General features: G+C 39.1%; 1 protein-coding gene across 33 annotated transcripts in view; it reads right to left on the bottom strand.

Moving 5' to 3' along the window:
• The window catches only part of Dennd1a (DENN domain containing 1A), a 498,842-nt gene that overhangs the window by 423,733 nt on the left and 52,682 nt on the right, over positions 1-22,427 (bottom strand). The gene's annotated exons all lie outside the window — the stretch shown is intronic.

Below are 22,427 nucleotides of genomic sequence, written 5' to 3'. Positions count from 1 at the left end.
TAACTCAGTGTAATTACTATTCTTATTCATCTATGGGGAGCCTACTTTAAAGTCATTAGATCATTGTTTCTCTTAATCTGAATAATTCTAAATAATTAAAGCTTTTACCAGTTACAAAATTCTCCACAGTGAGATGGAACCTCCAACTTCAGATGCTTTATGCTTTGAGCAAAAACTAACACACATTAACAAGATTACCTGTTGTGATTAAATAAATACAAACTGTTTGCAAAGTTTGTAAATGGGTAAAACAGCAGAAAAGTAAAACTTACCACTTAGCACACACCTTATTTCCTAGCCTGTATAGGAGATGGAGTAATCCCTCCTTTGCCACAGCTTCTGGTCTCCCCAATGCATTGCCTGATAAACATTTACACTGCACTTTCTGCTGTTCAACCTCAACTATGTCTGCCTATAGAGTTAAAGAGCAGTGTGTGAGCGCATGCCTGCATCCTCTGCCTCACAGCTCCACACTACACTGAGTCTCAAAATACACTAGGCTGTGACAGTTGTAAGCAGTGAAATCTCAAGATGGCCCTTCTGTGGAAAACATACTCATTACATTTACAAGAGGCTCTTACATCTTTGGTTAAAGCTGCAATTAATTTTACGGAAGCATGAAGAGTCTACAAAGGATATCAGTGATACTACAAGAGAAGGGGAAAGTTTCTTCTGGCCTAAAACTGCAAAGTTCATGTCTAATTTGACATAAGAGTCAGACCACAGACTGACAATCTTGGGAAGGATCCTGACGGCAGTCCAGTTCTAAGCTTTCACCCCACTTCCAGACTAAAATCCCACGCAAGTCCCTGGCTGAAGCCCATATAGTCTATTCTGCCACCTTCATTTCTTTAAGAAAACTTCACCCTCAAATATTCAAGTTTCAATTTGGCAGTTAATTTCAGGCTGCAGTTAAAAGGCACTAGCTGTCAGTCAGACCTCTCCCCCAGCCCCCTCCTGAAAAGAAAAACTGACAGATCACAGGAGCTTTCTTTTGTAAACCAATTCTGGAACTTTCATGCTTCTTATTTGTTAGGTTAAAGGTTAAATTGCTGACCTGTGCCCTCCTGCTTAGCGGCCTTCCCCTTTTTCTGTAAAGCTTTATTTGGGGGCTGTATTTACATGGATTAGTCCCCTTTCACGCTAAGAAGGAATCTGTTCACAGCCAAAGCCTTAGTTCTGGTTGTACAAAAAGCAGCCACAATTATTCACCACCAGACAATGACCATATTGTGGATTTACAAAAAACCCACCCCAGCCAGGGAAAGATCTGTTCTTACTGCACAAAACAATAGAAGAAAAATCTTATCAAGCATTCAAGAGAAAGCAAACAAAGCAAGCCCACTGTGAACTTGATGAAGATGTCAAGCTCCTTTAAAATATATATATATAACTCAACAAAGAGGGGTTTTCTTGTAAAATCTTGGGAGTGAGACTTTTTCTACTCTGAGTTTCCCTTTCTGGTTAAACACAGTCAGGAGCAGCAGACATTGACAGCCAAGACCAATAAATGCTGCCATTTTCTAAGTACACTTACAAACACTTTTTAAAATGCACAGTGCAGGGAGGCTTTCTTCTCCAAATATGTCCAGTGCAAATTCCAGGCAAAGTATTTTTCAACCAAGTACTGAGCTACACAGGCACTTTCAGCAAAGCAAAATTTTTGTCTCAACCTCCAAGAAACACAGACTACTACTCCCCCAGCCCTAATTTACAAATACTTAATTAAAAAATAATAATTTAAACAAATTTTAGGATGCTAGACACAGTAATAGGGGACTGTAGTTTTAACCAGAGGGAAGCTGAGGCACCTGTTTAATAGAATACATTCATAGAAATATTGGGTTTAATAAAACCATAGCTCCACCAAGTGTGATGTTAAGTGTCATTCGCACCCTGTCTCCTCGGATGGGTTTGAATGGTCGTCCCTCGACATAGAACAAACCTTCACCAGGAACACTTGATATCTTGAAGGTATACATCTCACAGCTGCTGCCCAAATCCAGCCCTGGGCCATAGCTGTCCAGCAAAACCTGACAGCGAATAAAAAAAGCCTTTTCTTCCATCAATAGGTCTTTAGGTAAATGCCTTCTATTCTCGTTAGACTAACATGACCCAAATCCTCCATCAGCAGGAATGTTCCTCACATAAAATAGTGAAATTAGAAGCAAACATTAAATGAAGACTAATAATTGTCATGATATAACTGTTTTTAAAGTATTACTTTGTTATTTTTTAATTTACTTTTATTTTGTGTACATGGCTGTTTTGCCTGCTTGCATGTCACTTGTATGTCTGGTGCCTGACAAGACCAGAAGAGTGTGTCGGATCCCCCAGGACTAGAATTACAAACAGTTATGAGCTGCCATGTGGGTGCTGGGAATTGAACCCAGGTCCTCAGCATGAACAGCCAACACTGATCCAACTCTCTAACCCCCAAATATTACTACTTTAATTTACTTTTAAAAAGTTAATACTTTTTTGCTTTGCTTTAGCTCATTTGGGCAGACAAAATGGCTCAGTCACCAAACCTGACAATCAGAGTTCTACCACCTACCTGGCCCCCAAACCCACATGGTAGATGGACAGAACTGACTCTTACCAGATGTCCTCTAACCTCCAAACTTACATCAGCCATGCAGGCAAACACACACATGTATGTGAAAATAAATAAATGTTTTTTTTTAAGAGCTCACATTAGGTTTGCTATGGATTTGGACTGGAGTAAACACTGTAATGTGTAATATGGCTTACCTTTGCATGGCCTCTCCACTTTCCCACTTCCTTCCCGCAAAGGCAACAATAAAAATTTGACCAAAAAAGTCAAACTTAAGAATTATTAATCTGTCTCATGTCAAAGGGCACAGAACTTGATAAACAATAATAGAGAACCATTTGCTAAGACTAAATCTCTTCTGCAGCCATCAAATAATAAGGTTTCATGCTAAGCATTAAGGTCTAACTTTTCCTCATTTGAACTGTACACCAATAACAGCTACTTAACACAGGAATACTCAAAACTTAGAAATGGGACTTGATGTAGGTGAACTGTACTCTACCTCCTTTCAAAGTTTCCGCAATATTTTGTCTTTTTGTAGCATTTTCAATGGAGTAGCAAGTACTGTGGAAAACAGACAACTCTGGCCAATGGCCCGTGCTCAGAAGACAGCCAGCAATTAAGTATTTCCACGAAGGGCCAAGGTGCAGGGTCCCAGAATTTTACTTATTTCCGAATTAGAAAATTTATGGTCCCAAGAAAATTAAGGTGGCGTTACAAGGACACAAACACAAAGTAGGAAGTACTTAAACTCCTTACCAACTTCTAGGACAAGATTAGGGCACAAGCTACACTGAGAGGTGATTCAAATGGAAATGCTTGGCTGACGGTCTAACAATGATAAACTCCCTCAGAGTTAATGGCTTTTCCCTGAGAGATTCATCTTGCTTTTCAACCCAGAGGTATATATTGGAGAAAAGGAAGAAACACATGGTGGGGCCTAGAGCAAAACCTTTTAAATTCTTTGTCATAAAAGCTGCAGAGTAAACTACATTTCCTTTACTAATCCTTCAGACACTTGTTAAACTCCAGTGTGCTGACAACTTTGCCACTGCAATCACATTTTGGTTGCTAACAAGTTAAAAGAAAAAAAAATATTGATTGTACTAAATTGTATTACCATCTTCCTTGAATATAGTAAGAATTTACACTGCCTTCACAAACTGTTGAAAGAGGCACTCCCTAGGGAGAAATAATTTGTGGCACCTTGCATAGCAAACTCAAGTTAAAAGCCCAGGCTAAAATAGCTCTTCGCCACACTGTCAGAAGTCCCCCCCTCCCCCCCCCCCCTCTCTCTCTCTCTCTCTCTCTTTCCCCCTCTATCTTCTATCTATCTATCTATCTATCTATCTATCTATCTATCTATCTATCTATCTATCTATCTATCTATCTACCTACCTACTTACCTACCTATCTGAAGACACTAACTTTAAGTTCAAACTCTGGAAAATTTTTAATTAAATATATAGAGGATATATATTTTTATTTAATATTTTTATTTTATAATTAACTTAATTTCACATATCAGCTACAGATTCACCCATCCTCCCTCCTCCCACCCCCTACCCTCCCCCAAAATCCATCCCTCCCCCCCCCCATTCCCACCTCCTCCAAGGCAAGGTCTCCCCTGGGGAGTCAACCTAGCCTGGTAGACTCAGCCAAGGCAGGTTCAGTCCCCTCCTCCCTACACCAAAGCTGAGCAGTGTCCCAGCATAGGCCCCAGGCTCCAAAAAGCTAGCCCATGCACCAAGGACAGGTCCCGGCTCCACTGCTTGGGGGCCTCCCAAACAGTTCAAGCTAATCAACTGTCTCACTTATCCAGAGGGCCTGCTCCAGTTCCATGGGGGCTCCTCAGCCATTGGTTCACAGTTCATGCGTTTCCACTAGTTTGGCTATTTGTCCCTATGCTTTTTCCAATCATGGTCTCAATATTTCTCGCTCATACAATCCCTCCTCTTTCTTGCCGATTGGACTCCTGGAGCTCCACCTGGGGCTTGGCTGTGGATCTTTGCATCTGCTTCCATCAGATACTGGATGAGAGTTCTATCATGACAGCCAGGGTGTTCAGCCATCCGATCACCAGAGCAGGTCAGCTCAGGCACTCTCTCGACCATTGCCAGTTGTCTACAGTGGAGGCATCTTTGTGGATTTCTGGGGACCTCTCTAGCACTCTGCTTCTTCCTATTCCCCTGGGGTCTTCATATATTTATATATTTATATATATATTTACACACACACACACACAGTTGTTGTTGTTGTTGTTGTTGTTTGTTTTTCGAGACAGGATTTCTCTGTGTAGTTTTGGTGCCTGTCCTAGATCTCACTCTGTAGACCAGGCTGGCCTCCAACTCACAGAGATCCACCAGGCTTTGCCTCCCGAGTGCTAGGATTAAAGGCTTGCGCCACCACTGCCCAGCCTATAGAGGATATTTTTTAAAATAGTTTTTCCATGCCGTTGGAAATATATGAACAAAAAAGTTCTTGAAACAAAGAGTTTCAAACCTCTATAATCCTTCAAGCTATGAAAAATAATATAGCTGTACTTTTGTGTCAAGAGACTGAAGACTGAAGAACAATGATTTGATCTGACATGGAGGAAAGAAAATTAACTAGGCACTGTTAATTACTCAGAGTTAGCCCTCTACTGAATCTACAGGCAGCCATACAAGATAACATTATCAAACTTACCTTTGCAAAGAGTAGGACTCCCACTAGCTGTAGAGCTTTAATTCAGATACAAGTCACTGCAACCACTGCTTTGCTACAGGATAGGGTAGGGAAACAGCTTTTAGTGACACAAATTCCCATGATGCCAGACTACCAGGCTGTTTCCCAGAGGTGGCAGAAACAGTCTATAATGTAAGAAACACAAGCTGCTGCAGAGGCCTGGGTAAATGCCTCATTGTCCTCTGGAAAGTCTGAGGGACACGTATTAAATGGAAGGAAAAGGTACTCCTCTCTGGGAAGGACAAATGTAAAGCACGTCTGCCTTTAAACTTTTCATCCTGAGCATATCTGCTTATAGAAAAGGCAGAATGATGTCACTGCAGAACTCCTGGCTCATACACATACCTTCCCTCCCTAGATCTATCCCATAAAAAAAGAGAATACTATAAATTAAGCAGCCATTCAGCCCACTAGAAATGAAATATTTATCAACAATAAAACTGCCAAGGCTCACATAACTATCCAGGCTCTCCAAGTTCAGCTAAAATGATATCAACTTACTCACTGAACCAAGAAATGTGTCCTAGTACCTACTATGTACCAATCACTGCTCTAGATGGTGGAGATATATTGGAAGCAACCTACCCTAAGGAGCTTACATTCTCAGACTGTGCCTGAATATACAGGGTCACTCCTTCACGCCAATCAAAACCTGACTGAAAGCCATCTGATTAATAAAAACAAATACATATTGCACCACAGCTCTGCAAATCTTTCCCTTGTGTCTTAGTTCAGGTCTCTACTCCTGTGATAAAATACTATGACCATAAGCAACTTGGGAAGAAAAGGGTTTATCTCACTTACAATTTCACATGACAGTCTGTTGCTGAAGAAAGTCAGGACAAAAACTAAAGCAGGAACCCAGAGACAGGAACTGAAGCAGAGGCCATGGAGAAATGTTGCTTACTAACTTGCTCTTCAGGGCTCCCTAATTTCTTATAGAATCCAGGATCACCTGCCCAAGGGTGAAACTGCCCATAGTGAGCTGGGCCCTCCCACATCAACCATCAATCAAGAAGATGCCCTACAGACTTGCTTACAGGCCAAACCTATAGAAACATTTTCTCAATTAGAATTCCCTCTTCACAGCAGACCCTACCAGTGTCATGATGGCATAAAAGCATGCCAGCACATCCTGCCAGGACCCATCTAGAACAGTAAAAACACAGTATCTTACAATAAATATTGTCAAATGGATAAATTGTGATGCTTTTTGTGTATGGATACATGTTCACATGAGTGCCTAAGTGTGGACATGCACTTTCATGTAACTGCAGATATTCTTTCTCAGGCACCATTCACCTTGTACTTGAAACAGGATCTCTCATTGGGCTAGAACTCACTGATTTGGCCAGGCTAGCTGGCCAGGGAGTACCAGGGATCCACTTGTCTCCACCTTCCCCAGCATTTGGGATTATAAATATTTACCACCATCGCCAGCCTCTCTTATGTGAGTTCTAGGGATTAAACTCAGGTCCTCATGCAGCAAGCACTTTACTGACAGAGGTATCTCCCCTGATCCAAACTGCGATCACTTTTTAAAAGTCTTCCAAAACAAGGGAACATGTGGCAGAGGTCAATTTTATATGGCTTATATTGGATCTATGAGAGAACTACGAGTTAGTCAGACTACCTGTTAGGAAGAGAGATGGGAAGAGGGGCCATGACTAGGTAATAAAAGTGGAGAATTTCCAAAAGGGCCAGCTTCTTCCTCACTCTCCTGACTTAAGACAAAAGCCCGAAAGCTTAAAACAAAGGCCTTGGTGGCTTTTAACTCCAACCAGCAGGCCCCCTGCTGATGGACAAGTTCAAGGTTGGACCAGGACATATTACACAGCAGCTGCTAGCCAATCAACCATCCTATCTTTCTTCAGACTGACCAACCCTAAATTAGGGGCTTTAAAACCACTTGAGAAGAGATTGAAATTTTTGCCTTTCCAGAGTTTCCACTCTGCTTTGCAGAGTTTTTTCTCTGTGTCTGCTGCATGTGTTGTTTTCTTACCCTCAATAAATGCCTTCCTTCAACTGCTGATTCTGTCTGCTGGTGTTTGAGATTTACTCTGCTGCTACCTGTGGCACTAGAGATTTTTCCTGCCTTTTTTTTTTTTTTTTTTTTTTTTTTGGTTTTTTGAGACAGGGTTTCTCTGTGTAGCTTTGCGCCTTTCCTAGAACTCACTTGGTAGCCCAGGCTGGCCTCGAACTCACAAAGATCCACCTGCCTCTGCCTCCCGAGTGCTGGGATTAAAGGCGTGCGCCACCACCGCCCGGCTTTTTCCTGCCTTTTAATTCTTTAACTGGCAGAGAAAATTAACCCAATCAAGATCCCTAGATGGCATCATTTAGCTGAGCACTGATCCTGAAGAGGATCCAGAAGTCCAAATAAACCTGAGTCACCCGAAGCTCCATTCAATAAGGAAAAACTGGGACAGCTTGTTCCAGAGTCTACCCCAAGAATAAGGATCCTTTTACAAGCCTAAAATGGTCTTGTTGATACTGTTAGAAGCAAGAAAGATGCCTAGTGAAGATTCCCCAAAGCTCTAGCCCTGGAATTCCTTAGCTCAAAAATCCCAAAGCTCAACCTTCAAGAGTATGGAAGCAGAGGCCACCACAGGACTAGGTGATGCTTTCTTAGTTCAAAACCCCAGTGACCACTCCTTGTCTAGTTTGAAGGATCAAGCCAAATCCAACACACTTTGATGAGAGGTGTTCTGCCATGTTTTGTAGGGGTTTTCTCATATTTGAGCCTCAGAACAAACACTATGAAATGCTGTCATCGTATCTGTTTTACAGTCTAGGAAACTAGCACAGTGGGTCTCAACCTTCCTAATGCTGCCCTTTCATATAGTTCCTCATGTTGTGATGACTCCAACCATAAAATTATTTTCATTGTTATTTCACAACCATAATTTTGCTTTTATTATAAACGTAAATATCTGATATGCAGAGTATCTGATATGTGACCCCTGTCATTTGACATTCCAAGGGGTCATGACCTACGGGTTGAGAACTGCTGAACTAGAGCACACTTACGTCATTTGCTCAAAATCAAGTAGAACATACTCTAAAACAAGTACCACACTGAACCCAGTCAATCTCTAGAAACCTTTCTCAATCAGATTTCACCAATAATACTCTTGTGGGTATTTTTGCAGGATGGGGGTGGGTCTATTAACCAAAATATTTAAGTAGGAAGAGAAGATAAACTAAATGACCTACTTAGCTGATTTTCAACTTCACTGCAGACTATGAGAAAGACAGTATTTCTTCATTTTGGCCTGTGTAGAAAATCTTCCCAAATATTCATGTCACTTTTTCTTTCATAAGTACACTCAAACAAACAAAGGGAAATTTCCTTTAATGTTCAAGAAGCCAATTCCATCATTCTGAGTATCAGTGATCATTATTTCCTAGCATATAACTGGGCTAAACATACACCAACTAGGACCCATGTTCCAGAAGTGGGCTATTGTAATAAGCCTCTGATACCAGTTTATTTTCTTGGCATCTTGGTCTTTTCACAGGTAGATAGACAGTGGGAATAAGAACACTGGTGATGATGGCTGGATCACACAGTACTTGTTAAAAGTTTAAACATGATGCACAAATGGAAGGAAAAATCACAAAGGTTGACCATTATAAATTATTATGCACTGAACTCAGAATTAGTCTTCTGTTTTTCTGGAAAAGAAAATTTGTCAACCCAGACAGTTTTCTCTCTCCATCATACTTTTCACTCAACAATTACTATTCTAATATTTGAATTCTTTCAAAAAGGAATCTATCAAAAGGAAGATTTAATTTCTTTATCACAACTGCCGAAGTTTGATTGGTTATTTTGGAAGTGTGAAGGATTTTTTTGTTTTCTGTTTTAACTTGAGGATGATATTGGAAATTAAGTCACTACAAGAATGTATAGTTTATACCAGTTTCCATGTTAGCCACTTTAGTATATATTATCTCTAATTTAAAAAAAAAAAACAAAAAACAAACATGCCAAGAAGAGAGATATAAGTCTTGTTTAAGCAATGACAACTTAGTATTCAGTTTAAATAACTTTTTCAACAGAAGAAATCTGAACTCAAATCTCATTTCAAAACCTACAGAGTTGCCATTACATTTTTTAGTACAAATTATCCCCAAATTTTTTAATGCCATTGTTATAATAAAGACAGTAATTAATTTGCATCTATGCTCTCTTCAAATGAGGTTCATGATAGCAAAAATTTCTACTAATTAAGAACATACCATAGGAAAAAACCCCTAGATCTGGGGAACAGCTTATTAAAGCCTCCTGCTGGGCAAAGGGGGCTCATGGTGGTCTCTTCAGTAAAGCTTGCTTCTAATCAAAGCCTGAGCAGACTGTTTCCAACATAAAGAAGAAATGCAAAATACACTGTGAAATAGTACTACAAGTTCAAAGACAAGAATATTACTTCCTAAAGGTTTCTGTTCTTTCAAAGCCTTCTAAGCATCTAAAACATGAGGTCTAGGTCTGCTCTACAAAACTAGCATAGTTGCTACTCTACAGTCCAGCACAGAACTCAGTCTAAAGGAAATCTGTACAGGAAGGTGATGATGAGTTCAATCACAGCAGATTTGAGTCATGTGGGGCTCCTAGAAAACCAAGGAAGTTGAAGAGCAACCTTGTTTCTTTTTAGACAGGATCTCATTATGCAGCCCTCAAACTAGTGTCACTCCACCTGCTGCAGCCTCTAACATGCTAGAACCAGGGGACACTGTTGAAGAGTCACATTTCTAAACCCTGAAACCTTGCCTGAATTGTTTGAGTTTCAAATCTTTCCAAACTAAACTAAACACCTTGCTGCTTTTTGAAAAGAATATTTTGGATGCACATTTGCCTGATGCCTGCTGCAACAGTCATCTCTTTTGTCTGCCTAACATCCATTCCTCCCTTCACCAGACTTTCTTCTATGGAAATCCATAGGATCCAAATGGCACTGAATGGCTACCATGCCCATGTGTATATATGGACATGTGTATGCACACATTCACACTAATCACTAGATTAACATCCCTTTAGCCAGGTGTGGTGGCACATATCTTTAGGTGGAAGAGGCAGGTGGATCTCTATGACTTGAAGGCCAACATGGTCTACATAGCAAGTTCCAAGACAGCCAAGGCTACATAGTGAGATCCTGTCAAAAGAAAAAAAAATTCCAAATGTAGTTCATAGGTGGGAACATGACCCAGATGGGACCTGTGACAAATCATAGACCTGGTTCTCAAGATATTAAGTAGGCAAAGTCTTAGTTTTCTTCAAGATGTTATTCAAGTTTTTTTTTTTTTAAAGCAAATTTAAGCAATGATTTTTTTTCTTACGGTTGCTACCTAACAACTGGTAGCTGAACAACTCAGATACCTGTTACAATCAGCCCTGAGATGATGGCTCAAAACACCATAAGACATTCTTTTACCATGTGGGTGGTAAAAGTAGTAGGATGTAAGTTGGGATTTCTTCATAGTTAACTTTATCGTTGCATAGGGACTCAATAAAGATGACAGAAGGAGGGAGGCAAATCTCTGAAAACACAAGTTGTAAGCCTAGATCTGGTGAAATCTAAAGCCATTTTTACCATTGGATTTGTCAGTGTGGAGCACTAATAAACTCCCTTTTAGAGTCAAAACAGATTTAATCTGAGTTCTGCCACTTAAATGAGAAGAATCCTGAACAAAACAATGATTTTAAATCATCACCGTGATCAATAACTGTGGTGAGAAACCTAATACAAACAAATCCTCAGGCCATGCCAGAGCACTTAGAGTATAAGCTAAGGGAACTTCTATGAATAAAAGATTTGAGTTTAAATGCAAGGATTCAGAAATCCACTTAAGCTATTTTTACTTACTTGCTATTCTCTAGGTCTTACCGATAACAGTTGCTGAATAGCAGAGTTTTCTACTTAGATAGGAACTCTTGCCTAACACAAGTAATTTACAGTAACTGTTAAAATAACAGTTTACATTTATAAAGAACTCTCCATGTCCCATGCAATGTGTGTTCCCATTAAAACACCTTAGCTGCATAGAGCAAGTACTATTTGTACCTCCTTTTTTATAGTTGAGAGAACATGGGCTCTGAAATTATAGGAAATTTGCTCTTAAAACAAAAACAACAACAAAGAACACCTCAAAAGCACACTCATAGCAATCTATTAAAAAAAAAAATTTCAACACCTTCCCTGCCTGCATGGATTTTAACATTTAACAAATCAATGAACTCCTGGTCCACCTAAAAGTCCAAAGACCTAATACTGTTAATCACAAAAACAGCAAGAAAGTCCACTTTTGAGAATAAAGCAAATATTGTGAGACACTATTAGACATAATTTATACCTAGATGGCCCCTAAAGTGCATACTTTAGGAACAAGAAAAAAAGTCTGGAATCTGCTTCCCAAAAAGTAAGCATTAACTAAGAAAAGAAAATATATGGCTCATTTTCTGTTTCTTCCTAAGAAGAGCAATTCAAATTCCCTCAATATGACCAATTTGAAGTAGCAGCAATACAATAAAAAGTACCAGTTCCAAGCACATATATACAATTAGTGTAAAATTCAAAATGTGATCTTGGTAGAAAAAATAAATTAAGGGAGACACAAAAGGTTCTATTTAAACTGAGTGGCAGACACATGTGTTTTTATTTATTCTCCGCAGAGCATATATATGCATACATATATAATTTCTATTACAGCTTTAAAAAATTTCTTAAAGACTATATTCAAACTAGAATTCAAGCTCCAGCTCCATCATTTGGACAGGTCACTTCCTAGCATTGAGTTCTCTCATTCAACACTTGAGGACCAACAATCTGCCAGACACTCTTCTAAGGACTAAAATACAACGATCAAGCAAGATATAACTTTGCCCTTGTGAAGCCCTAATTTGGACCTATATAATTGAGATAATGTTTATTTCACTGCATGGTGGGCAACCGGTTTTTTGTTATTATAAACTATTGAGTTCAACTTTAAAGTAATAATCATTACTATGACCATCTTAAAACAAAAAAGGGACAAGGCACATTGAAATACTCAAAGCTCTTTGCCTGACTATAAAACCAATTAAAAACTACAATGACAAGTAGCTGTGGTGACACATGAACACCTGTAATCTCAGCATTTTGGAGGAGAAATCCTATCTCAAAACAGAAACAAATAAACAGCAACAAAACAGCCCAATGAGACACTCTAGGCCTGTATCTCAAACAAGACTTTGTGTTTGTTTTGTGCTTTGTTTGTTGCTGAGGTGTGTGCAAGGGCCCTTGGCCCAGAAGTTGACCTTGGATGTCATTCCTCCTAAACTGTCCACCTTTTTGCTTTGTTTTGTTTTGTTTTGGAGACAGGGTCTCTCACTAGGATGGATTATAGACTAGGCTGGCTAGAAAGCAGGCCTCCACCTCCATAGCACTGGGACTACAAAAGAACACTACCACACTCAGGTTTTTTCACATGAGTGCTAAAGATGGAACTCACATTACCATGCTGAGCAGCAAGCATTTTTCCAGCTGAGCCATCTCCCCAGCTCCAAACAAAACTTTCTAACTACCATGTCAAGTACTGAATTGGAAAAAAGGTAGAATAAATGAGTGAATGATAATTTGTTCCTATGTGACTAAGAATCAAAGTCCATACCATAATACTCCATAGAGTAGATTCATTTTCACTGGAAAAAAACAAAAACAAAAACAAAAAAAAAAAAAGAAAAGTGGGAAAGAGTTAACTGTTTGGTGCCAACTTCTCAGAAATAGTAAAGCTTCTCTGTACATTATGAATAAAGCTATCTCTCTGCTGATTTTCTCTTCCCCAACATTAACATCACTTGTAACCACTGCATGTACATGTGCTATTAGGCAGTAACTGTAAGGAAGCTGCCACACAAATGAAGTTAAATGCATAATCTATACCTGGGAAGGGGCCCAGATTGTGCAAATTCATCTCAATTTCTTTAAACCTAAAGGCCAGTTTAAAGAATTTCTTAAGATTAAAAATTTAAAAAGTCAGTGGCTATGGCTATGGCTCAGTTGGTAAAGTGCCCACCACATAAGCATACAGAACTGAGTTTGGATCTCCCACAACCACAGAAAAGCTGAGGATGGAAGTATGTGTCTATAATCCCAGCACTGGGGAGACAGAGAAAGGACACTACCTGGAGCCCTCTGGCCCACCAGTCTAGTCAAACTGATAAGCTCCAGGTTCGGTGGGAGACCTTGTCTTACAAAATAAATTAGAATAAACAACAATGACCTGACTTCTGGCCTCCACACACACATACACACGAATGTACATACCCATACGGGGGGAGGGGGGGCCTATATTAAGGAGAATAACTGGGGCATAATAAGGACTAAAAGATAGCTATCTTTATTACCTTTCTTTAAATTTTCTGCATTCACTAACTTTGTTATTAATGTAAGAATATGATGGTAACTTTAGGTGATCTCCCTCAAGAATATTTTAATCTAAAACTTGATTCTGAAAAGAGCTCCCACATGCTAGGTATTATGGGTGTGTGCTTATAATCCCAGCACTCCAAGATTGACAAAAGTTCAAATCCAGCCTAATCCTCATAGTGAGTTCCAGGGTAAACTACACAGCAAAACCCTGTCTTAGGGGAAAAAGGAAAAAAAAAAAGCCAGGTGTTCAGTGGTGGTGGTAGCACACACCTTTAATCCCAGCACTCTGGAGGAAGAGGCAAACTCTGTGAGTTTGAGTTCCAGGACAGCCAAGGCTACAAAGAAACCCTGTTTTAGAAGAAAGAAAAAAAGTTTCCATGCACTCACCAGAGCCCACATACACTCAAAAGCACCGTTTAAGTCAACTTTGTTTCCTTGTGTTTGTTGGTGGTAGTTTTGTTTGTTTGTCTGTTGCTTGTTTGTTTTTCCAGACAGGGTTACTCTCTGTAGCCCTGGCTGTCCTGGAACCCACTCTGTAGACCAGGCTGGCCCTAAACTCAGAGATCTGCCTGCCTCTGCCTTCAGAATGCTGGGATTAAAGGCAGGTGACACCACCCAGTCCTTGTGGGGTTTTGTTTTGTTTAAATCTTTATTCATTTTAATTATGTAGCAGTGTATGTATGTACAACAGGGTATATGGGTCAGATCCCCTGAAGGTGGAGCTATAGATAGTTGTGAGCTACCTGATATGGGTGCTAGGAACCAAACTTGAGTCCTTTGAAGAGCAGCAAACGATCTTAAACACTTGTGCTGGCTATTTTTATGTCAACTTGACACAAACTAGAGTCATTTGGGAAGAAGAAACCTCAAATGGAAAATGCCTCCATAAGACTGGTCTGTAGGCAAGTCAATAGTGCATTTTCTTAATTAGTGACTGATATGGAAAAGTCCAGCCCATTGTGGGTGGTGTCACCCCTGGGCAGGCTATCCTGGGTTCTATAAGGAAGCAGGCTAAGCAAACCAGTAAGTAAGCAGCACTCTCCGTGGACTTTAAATCAGCTCTTGCCTCCAGGTTCCTACCCTGTTTTGAGTTCTTGCCCTGACTTCCCTCAGTGGACTGTGATAGGGAACTGCAAACTGAAATAAACCCTTTCCTACCCAAGTTGCTTTTGTTATGGTGTTTTATCACAGCAAAAGAGCCATCACTCTAGCCTCCTAACCTTTTTTTTCTTTTTCTTTCTTTTTTTTCTTTTTTTTTTTTTTTTTTTGGTTTTTCGAGACAGGGTTTCTCTATGTAGCTTTGCGCCTTTCCTGGAACTCACTTGGTAGCCCAGGCTGGCCTCGAACTCACAGAGATCCGCCTGCCTCTGCCTCCCAAGTGCTGGGATTAAAGGCATGCGCCACCACCGCCCGGCTCTAACCTTCTTTTTTAATCTCTAATAAAATGGAGCATCTGTTACTAACACAGATTCAGAGGGAGCTCCTAGACCATAATCATAGTGCAATGAAAGCTTAAGTTCCAAATCACAGACCTGGCTCTCAAAATATTAAGTTGGCAAAGTCTCAGTGTTCTTCACAATGTTGCTCAGACAAAAGTGTGGACGTTTATTTAAGAACAACTTTTAGCAAAGAGTTTTTTCTTAGGGTTGCTGCCTAACACCTGGGTAACTGAACAAGTCAGCTTCCAAAGCATTGTGACTAACACTGCTTTCACAAAATCCCAACAGCTTCTCAACTTTGACACCCTTAACTTTGAAAAGTGGCCATTGAGCTAATGCATTACAAATGCTGCAGAGGGGAGTGCACACAGAAGGAAGCTGATCTGCTGGGCAGCCCTGAAAACCCTGATGTTGCTGCCACTCTCACAACACTAAGCATCTGCCCAGGCAGAGTAGGCACAGAAAGGCCAGCTGTAAAGAGATATTTATGTTGGAAATGCATTCCACAGTTTCTGCATACCCAGTGCCATCTGATCATGGGACCTCATAGGCTGATCACTTCTTGCAAGACAACCTTCTTCTGAGATCATTGGTCATACAGGCTGACTTCACCGTTGGGTGCTTCTGCAGTGTGGAATGCCTATCTTGGGAGCCTTATGGAAGGCCAATTAGAAAGCATTAAAAATATAATAACAAGGCTGGGCAGTGGTGGCTCACGCCTTTAATCCCAGCAATTGGGAGGCAGAGGCAGGAGGAACTCTGTGAGTTTGAGGGCAGACTGGTCTACAGAGCGAGATCCAGGACAGGAACCAAAACTACACAGAGAAATCTGTCTCAAAAAAACAAAAAAAAACAACCAAACCATACACACACACACACACACACACACACACATATATATATATATAATAACAAAACAAAAACAAAATATATACCAAAAATCTACTGAAAACCAGCCAATTTTCTGGATTTTATTTATTTGTTTAGAGGTTTTGGTTTTGTTTTTGAGGCAGGATCTAAAGAAACCCAGATTGGTGTCACATAGCCAAGGAATGACCTTGAACTCATCTTTCTGTATAATACATGACAATAATTCCAGCTCTTGTAATTATCAGCATGCATTATCATGACTGGATTTCAGTTTCTATCTTAAAAGGTCAAAATCTGATGCCTAAATGACAAGCATCAAAAGAGTCAATGTAAGTCAACAAACATAACATTTGGTACAACAGTTTATAACAAAGTGCTTTCATAAAACTATATTCATATTTTTTTAAGAAAGCCTTAATTGCTGGGTGGTGGGGGTGCACACCTTTAATCCCAGAACTTGGGAGGCAGAGGCAGGTAGATCTCTGGAGGCCAGCCTGGTCTACAGAGCAAGTTTCAAGAAAGGCTCCAAAGCTACACAGAGAAATCCTGTCTCAAAAAACAAAAACAAAACAAAGAACAAAAAAGAAAGCCTTAATTGAGGGAGCAAGGAAGATACATATATAGAAGTTTATCTATACACACACACACACACACACACACACACACACACACACACACACACAGATTACAAGGAAATAAGTAAACCAAAATATTAGTGACAGTTATTAAATGGTCATTTCTTTCTAACCTTCAAAATTTAAAAACTTCTATACATGCTCAAGAGCTAATCCTCTAAACAACGTTGCTAAAATTTTAGAGAATAGCCAAAACACACACACCAGAATAATCTGCCAATAAATAATAAATTCCTTGAGAAAAATTTTACTATATACATTTTTAACTTACAAGAATCTATCAGGATGGAAGCAAAAATTTTAAGAATGGAATTCTCACAGACATTTACAAAACAAAATGTACATTAAACCCTTCAATTAAGGACCCATAAAGTAGTCTCAGTGCTTTTTAGCCCACCTTCTCACAGCAGGGATTTAATCCCTCCAGAGGGGTGCAAACAAACTTCAAAGAGAAGATTAGGCCCAGACACTAGCACTGTGCAATGTAAGGTTTATATCTAAGTTTGCCCGGAAACACAGAGATGCAGATCTGAGGAACAAAGGTAGATTCTTTACAATCTAAAACAGCCAAATTAATGCCTAAAATAGTAACAGAAAAAAAGGAAAATACACCAAGTACTACTCAACAAGAAGGTTGTAGAAGAAAAAGGTGCCTGAAGCCAAATATTCAGCTACAGTTCACTCACTAGGAATAGCAAAAGAAAATCTGACAAATTACCAAAGAGTGTCCTTTTCCAGCTCAAGCTCAGTATCCCTGCAATGTTAAGATTCTTGATGTAGTTTCTATACTGTACTGGCAAACTACAAGCTCTTTCTATTCTCAGAGCACAGCACATGTAAGAGACAATTAAAGGTTTTCACTGATGTGCACACACATAAGATAAGTCAATGGGAAAAAGACCTACCTGTCTTTAGAGATGAGGATATTTCTCTGAAGACATTCTCATTTTCCTGTTATTCGCTGATTTTAAATGAGGATTTGAAAGTCCTCATTACTTTATAAACTATTTTAAGTAAAGTGTAGCTTAGCAATTCAGCTTTGTCTTCTCAATTTTTACAAACCATGGATGAGAAATCAATTTAGAATTTAACTTTTCCAGATATTAACTAGTTTAAAACAAAAAACAAAAAAACTTGTCTTTGGTAAATACTTAAATGTAAAAGTCAAAATCAAAATCTATTAAAAGAAATAATTGTATGGGCAAGACTGGAAAAATGTTGATTTTATACTATATTTAGACCAAGAAATTTGGATCAAAGATTCCACAGAGTGAAAAACAAGTCATAAAATAGAAGATATATGCAACACGTATAACCAGATAGTATCCATAATGCATACTTCATGAGCCAACAATGAATGGTTACTTAAAAATGAGCAAGATGCTAGTCAGCCAGCCTAGCCAAAATGGCATATTCCAGGGTCAATGAAAGACCCAGCAGGACATCCAATGTCCTCCTGTGGCTTCCTCACACAGGTGAGTATATGAGTTCACACATCCACAAATTCACATGTACACACACAAAAATAAAAATATTTTAAATGAGCAAAGGAAATGAATAGGTACCATATATAAACATATATATGTATGTATGTATGTATAGACGTGTGTGTGTGTGTGTGTGTGTGTGTGTGTGTATGTGTGTGTATACATATATGAGAGGGAGAAAGTATTCAAGACACCACATCAATAAGGTGTCAATATAACTGGTCACCAGAAAAAAATGCAAATAAAAACAACTGTTGGGTTGATGAAAATGAAATCTAACTATGCCAAGTACTGATAAAATTGTACAGCAGCGGGATCACCAAATACTACAGGTAAGAATGCAGAACAGCATGACTTGTTTTCACAAAGTTTGGTATGACAAAGGAATCAGATACATAATACAATCAATGGCAACATACGTCTACACCCACGAGAATGCATGTCTAAGAAAAATCACAGCAGCACTTGCAATAGCTACAACTGGCATGTGACTTCAACACTGCACCTTTACTGTAACAGAATGGACAAGGCTGGGTGTAAGAGCTCAGTACTGGAATGCTTGTCTTGCCCTAGATTTGATGCCCAGCACCAGTAACAACAGCCACAACAACAAAGCTGTGGTACAAATTCTATGAATACAACAGTGATGAAAACAAGTGACTTCAGTGACATATAACATGAAGGGTCCTTATAAACATAACTGAGCAAAAACATACCAAAACTACACAAAGAATAATTCTCCTTCTGTAAAATTGAGAAATGTATACAATTAAATTATTTTTTCAGGGAGTCATACACATGTAATAAAACAATGAACACAAAGGAATGACTATCATAAAAGGATAGTAGTCATCTCTAAACAAAGGGAGGGAGGGGGATCTGGGCTATGAACAAGGCCATCTCTAACATTTACAAGCCTAGCAAAGCAAAGGTACAAAGGAGATCTACAGACCATATAATCTAAAAATTTAAGTCTTAAAGTCAGTCAGATAGCTGGGTGTGCTAGCGCATGTCAGTAATCCTAGCATTTGGGAGGTAGGTGCAGGACAATCATGAGTTCAAAGTCATCTTCAGCTACACAGTGAATTTGAGGCCAGCCTAGGATACGAAAAAAAAAAAAAAAAAAAAAAAAAAACATTTTAAAACAAAGCAAAAAGTTATAAATCAAGCTTATAACTAATAGATATACTTTACTGTCTGCCATGATAAATATACCTTTAAAACTAACTGGGAAAGCAGATTCACAGTGTGCATTTTTGGACTGCTTAGAGCTTGATGCAGAAAAGTAGTGGGAGAGGGAACACTGACTGCCAACTGCTCCTTCCACATCCCACAAGGCAAGAGACCATTCATACAAACATGATGTTACCTCACCCCAAGTCCAGCTGTACCTGTTAACTGTCCCATACCCCACTCCCCATGTAGGAGCACCCTCACCCTAAGGCCTTGGGTTGAACATACTAGCAGTACAGTCTACCCTCAGGAAGACAAAACCTACAAAACAGACTCATACAGGCCCTGGAAACAAGCTCCATTTGGTAAGCCATTACCCTGGGCCATTTGGGTAAGCAATTCTAAGATCTTGGGTTCTCCCAAACATTCTAAGGTGAAAGGGTTCAAGCATCAAGTGTCATGCTTTAACAGGCCCAGCCAACTTTGTGCCCTATGAAAAGAGGTATTGTGAAAGGAGGGCCAATGTGGAACTCCTAAGACATAGCATAGGACGAGACCAGAGATCTCTGTTGCCTGGACTAGAATTGGCATAAAAGCACACAACATTCTTAATCTGAATAACAGTCATGTAGTCATTTGTGTTATATTATTTATTAACCCACACTTGTAAGTTTTATGCATTTTTATATGAATAATGGAGTAGCTATCATATGCTTGCTGATAAGATACACTAAGGGCACAAATCTCATACACACATCCTGGATATAACCATGAAGACACAGTCAAACAGATACAAATCCAGAGATGAAAGAAAATATCTATATTTTTTAACATATGTCATTAAAAGCAAAGTATATAGCCATGACACTATTCTAGAATTAAAGAAACTAAACAGACATAAAAACTATTGAGTTCTATGACCCTGTATTAGATTGTGGACCAAGACATTCTTGAGAAAATTAATTCAATTTAAATATGACAACTGGCACTGCATCAGTGTTATTTCAACAACTGGACTAGGATTATAAAAGAAAAATGTCCTTATTCTTATCATTTCTACCCTTGAAATATTTAGGAGTAAAGGGCCACATCTGAAAAAAAGATTACATATGTAGTGACAAAGTAAATGTAACATGATGGTAATAATGGGCTCTAAAAAGGGGGGGGGGCACATGCAGCAAACTGCTCTTGTAACTTCAAAATACTTTCAAGTAATGGGTTCACCTTCCATGTGCTGATATTACAAGCACACACCACCATGCCCAGCTATATAACCTTTAAATGCTGGAATATTTTGATATGTGGTCTACAGGTCTCTTTTGTAACCTTGTGAGGCTCTGTACCCCAGATAGCTAGAATAGCAAGCAGGATAAAGGCTCCACTGCTTATTCTTCCAAATCACTTTATAACTTTCATTTTTTTGTTCATCTTTCAAAAAATAAATTTTAACTTTGGGGAAAATCCCAGAACACTACAGAGGGGAAACAGGTAACTACAGAAATAATAAAATGTTCATCCTTGAATGTATCTATCAGATCACAGCTGTCATCAAATGGGTACGAAATTAAGTCCACTCATGGAGAAGTGGCTGCATGCACATCTGATTACTTGCTCCGAAGTCCAGTACTCTCCCTGCACAATAAGATATGGCTTAACATGGACCTTAACTTTCTACTTCCAGAACAACAATAAATTTAAAATATACTTCACATGGGGGGAATCTCATTTTAACAAATACTAGTGATGTGGTGCAAAGCCCTGAAGGTAACATGGAGAGATGCACGTAATACAAGTACTGCCCTTAAGAAGGCAACTTAGCAGTATAAAGTGGAATTGAAACAAGAATCCTAGCTATCACACACAGTAGCTACATGGCCTTGGTGAGCTACTTTACAGCTAAGATTGTAGTTTCTCATTGGTATTATGGGGATGCCATTCAACTGTCTTTAAAGATTTCATAGTAAATGTTGACAATATAGATGCTTAACTGATATCATATGCAGAACAGAATAAAGGGCATTTGATCAAAAGTCATGCTGCATATAATTATAATATTAGAATAAAAATAAAGCAATAGAAAACAGTACCCCAGCACTCAGGAGGCAGGGCCAGGTGGATCTCTGTGAGTTTCGAGGCCAGCCTGGTCTACAGAGTGAGATCCAGGAGAGAGAAACCCTGTCTCGAAAGAAAGAAAGAAAGAAAGAAAGAGAGAGAGAGAGAGAGAGAGAGAGAGAGAGAGAGAGAGAGAAAGAAAGAGAGAAAGAAAGAAAGAAAGAAAGAAAGAAAGAAAGAAAGAAAGAAAGAAAGAAAGAAAGAAAGAAAGAAAGAAAGAAAGAAAGAAAGAAAAAGAAAGAAAGAAAGAAAAAAGAAAACAGTACCAAAAGCATAAACCCAGTTAAGGGCATAACTAATTCAAGTAAATTCATTCCCTCTAAACACCAAATAGTATATGCAAATGTTTAGGTATAAGGACCAAGAGCTAACATTTGGCAAAAGGCACCAAGAAAAAGGGCACAAGGTTATTTTCTCATTAAGCAAAAAGGATTTTAGGTCAAGAAGTGTTCTACATAAGCCAAGTGGTGGTGGCACAGGACTTTAATCCCAGCACTCGGGAGGCAGAGGCAGGTGGATCTCTGTGAGTTCGAGACTAACCTCGTCTACAGAGCAAGTTCCAGAACTACACAAAGAAACCCTGTCTCCAAAAAACAAAAAATTAGAAGAGATATACATAGCTTGTACAAGATGTCCTAACCTCATCTAAGATCCCACTGTTCAAGATACTTATGAAATCAAACTAAAAGATAAGGAGAAAGGAGTTTCCTTTAACTAGTCTCCAACCTTCTTTTAGCAATAGTTTTGCTAAAAATTCAGTCTATTTCAGTTTAGTGGCAAAGAATTCTCTTTCTATTAATTTGAATTCTATAGTCTATTTCCAAGCCTTGCCTGTTAGCAAGGCCTAAATAGTTGACTTCCAGAAATCTATGATATATAGACCAACACCCAATGATAAAAATAAACAAAGCCCTATTTCAAGCCTGCTAAGGCAGTGGATTCCAATCAAAGTAATCACTATATTTTTATTCTCCAATCTTCCTAGGATGATTTGGGCATAAAAAACATGAGAAAAG

This window comes from Peromyscus maniculatus, chromosome 4 (assembly GCF_049852395.1).
Source record: "Peromyscus maniculatus bairdii isolate BWxNUB_F1_BW_parent chromosome 4, HU_Pman_BW_mat_3.1, whole genome shotgun sequence".
In the NCBI taxonomy this organism is placed as follows: domain Eukaryota; kingdom Metazoa; phylum Chordata; class Mammalia; order Rodentia; family Cricetidae; genus Peromyscus; species Peromyscus maniculatus.
This window is presented reverse-complemented; position numbering and strand designations above follow the sequence as displayed.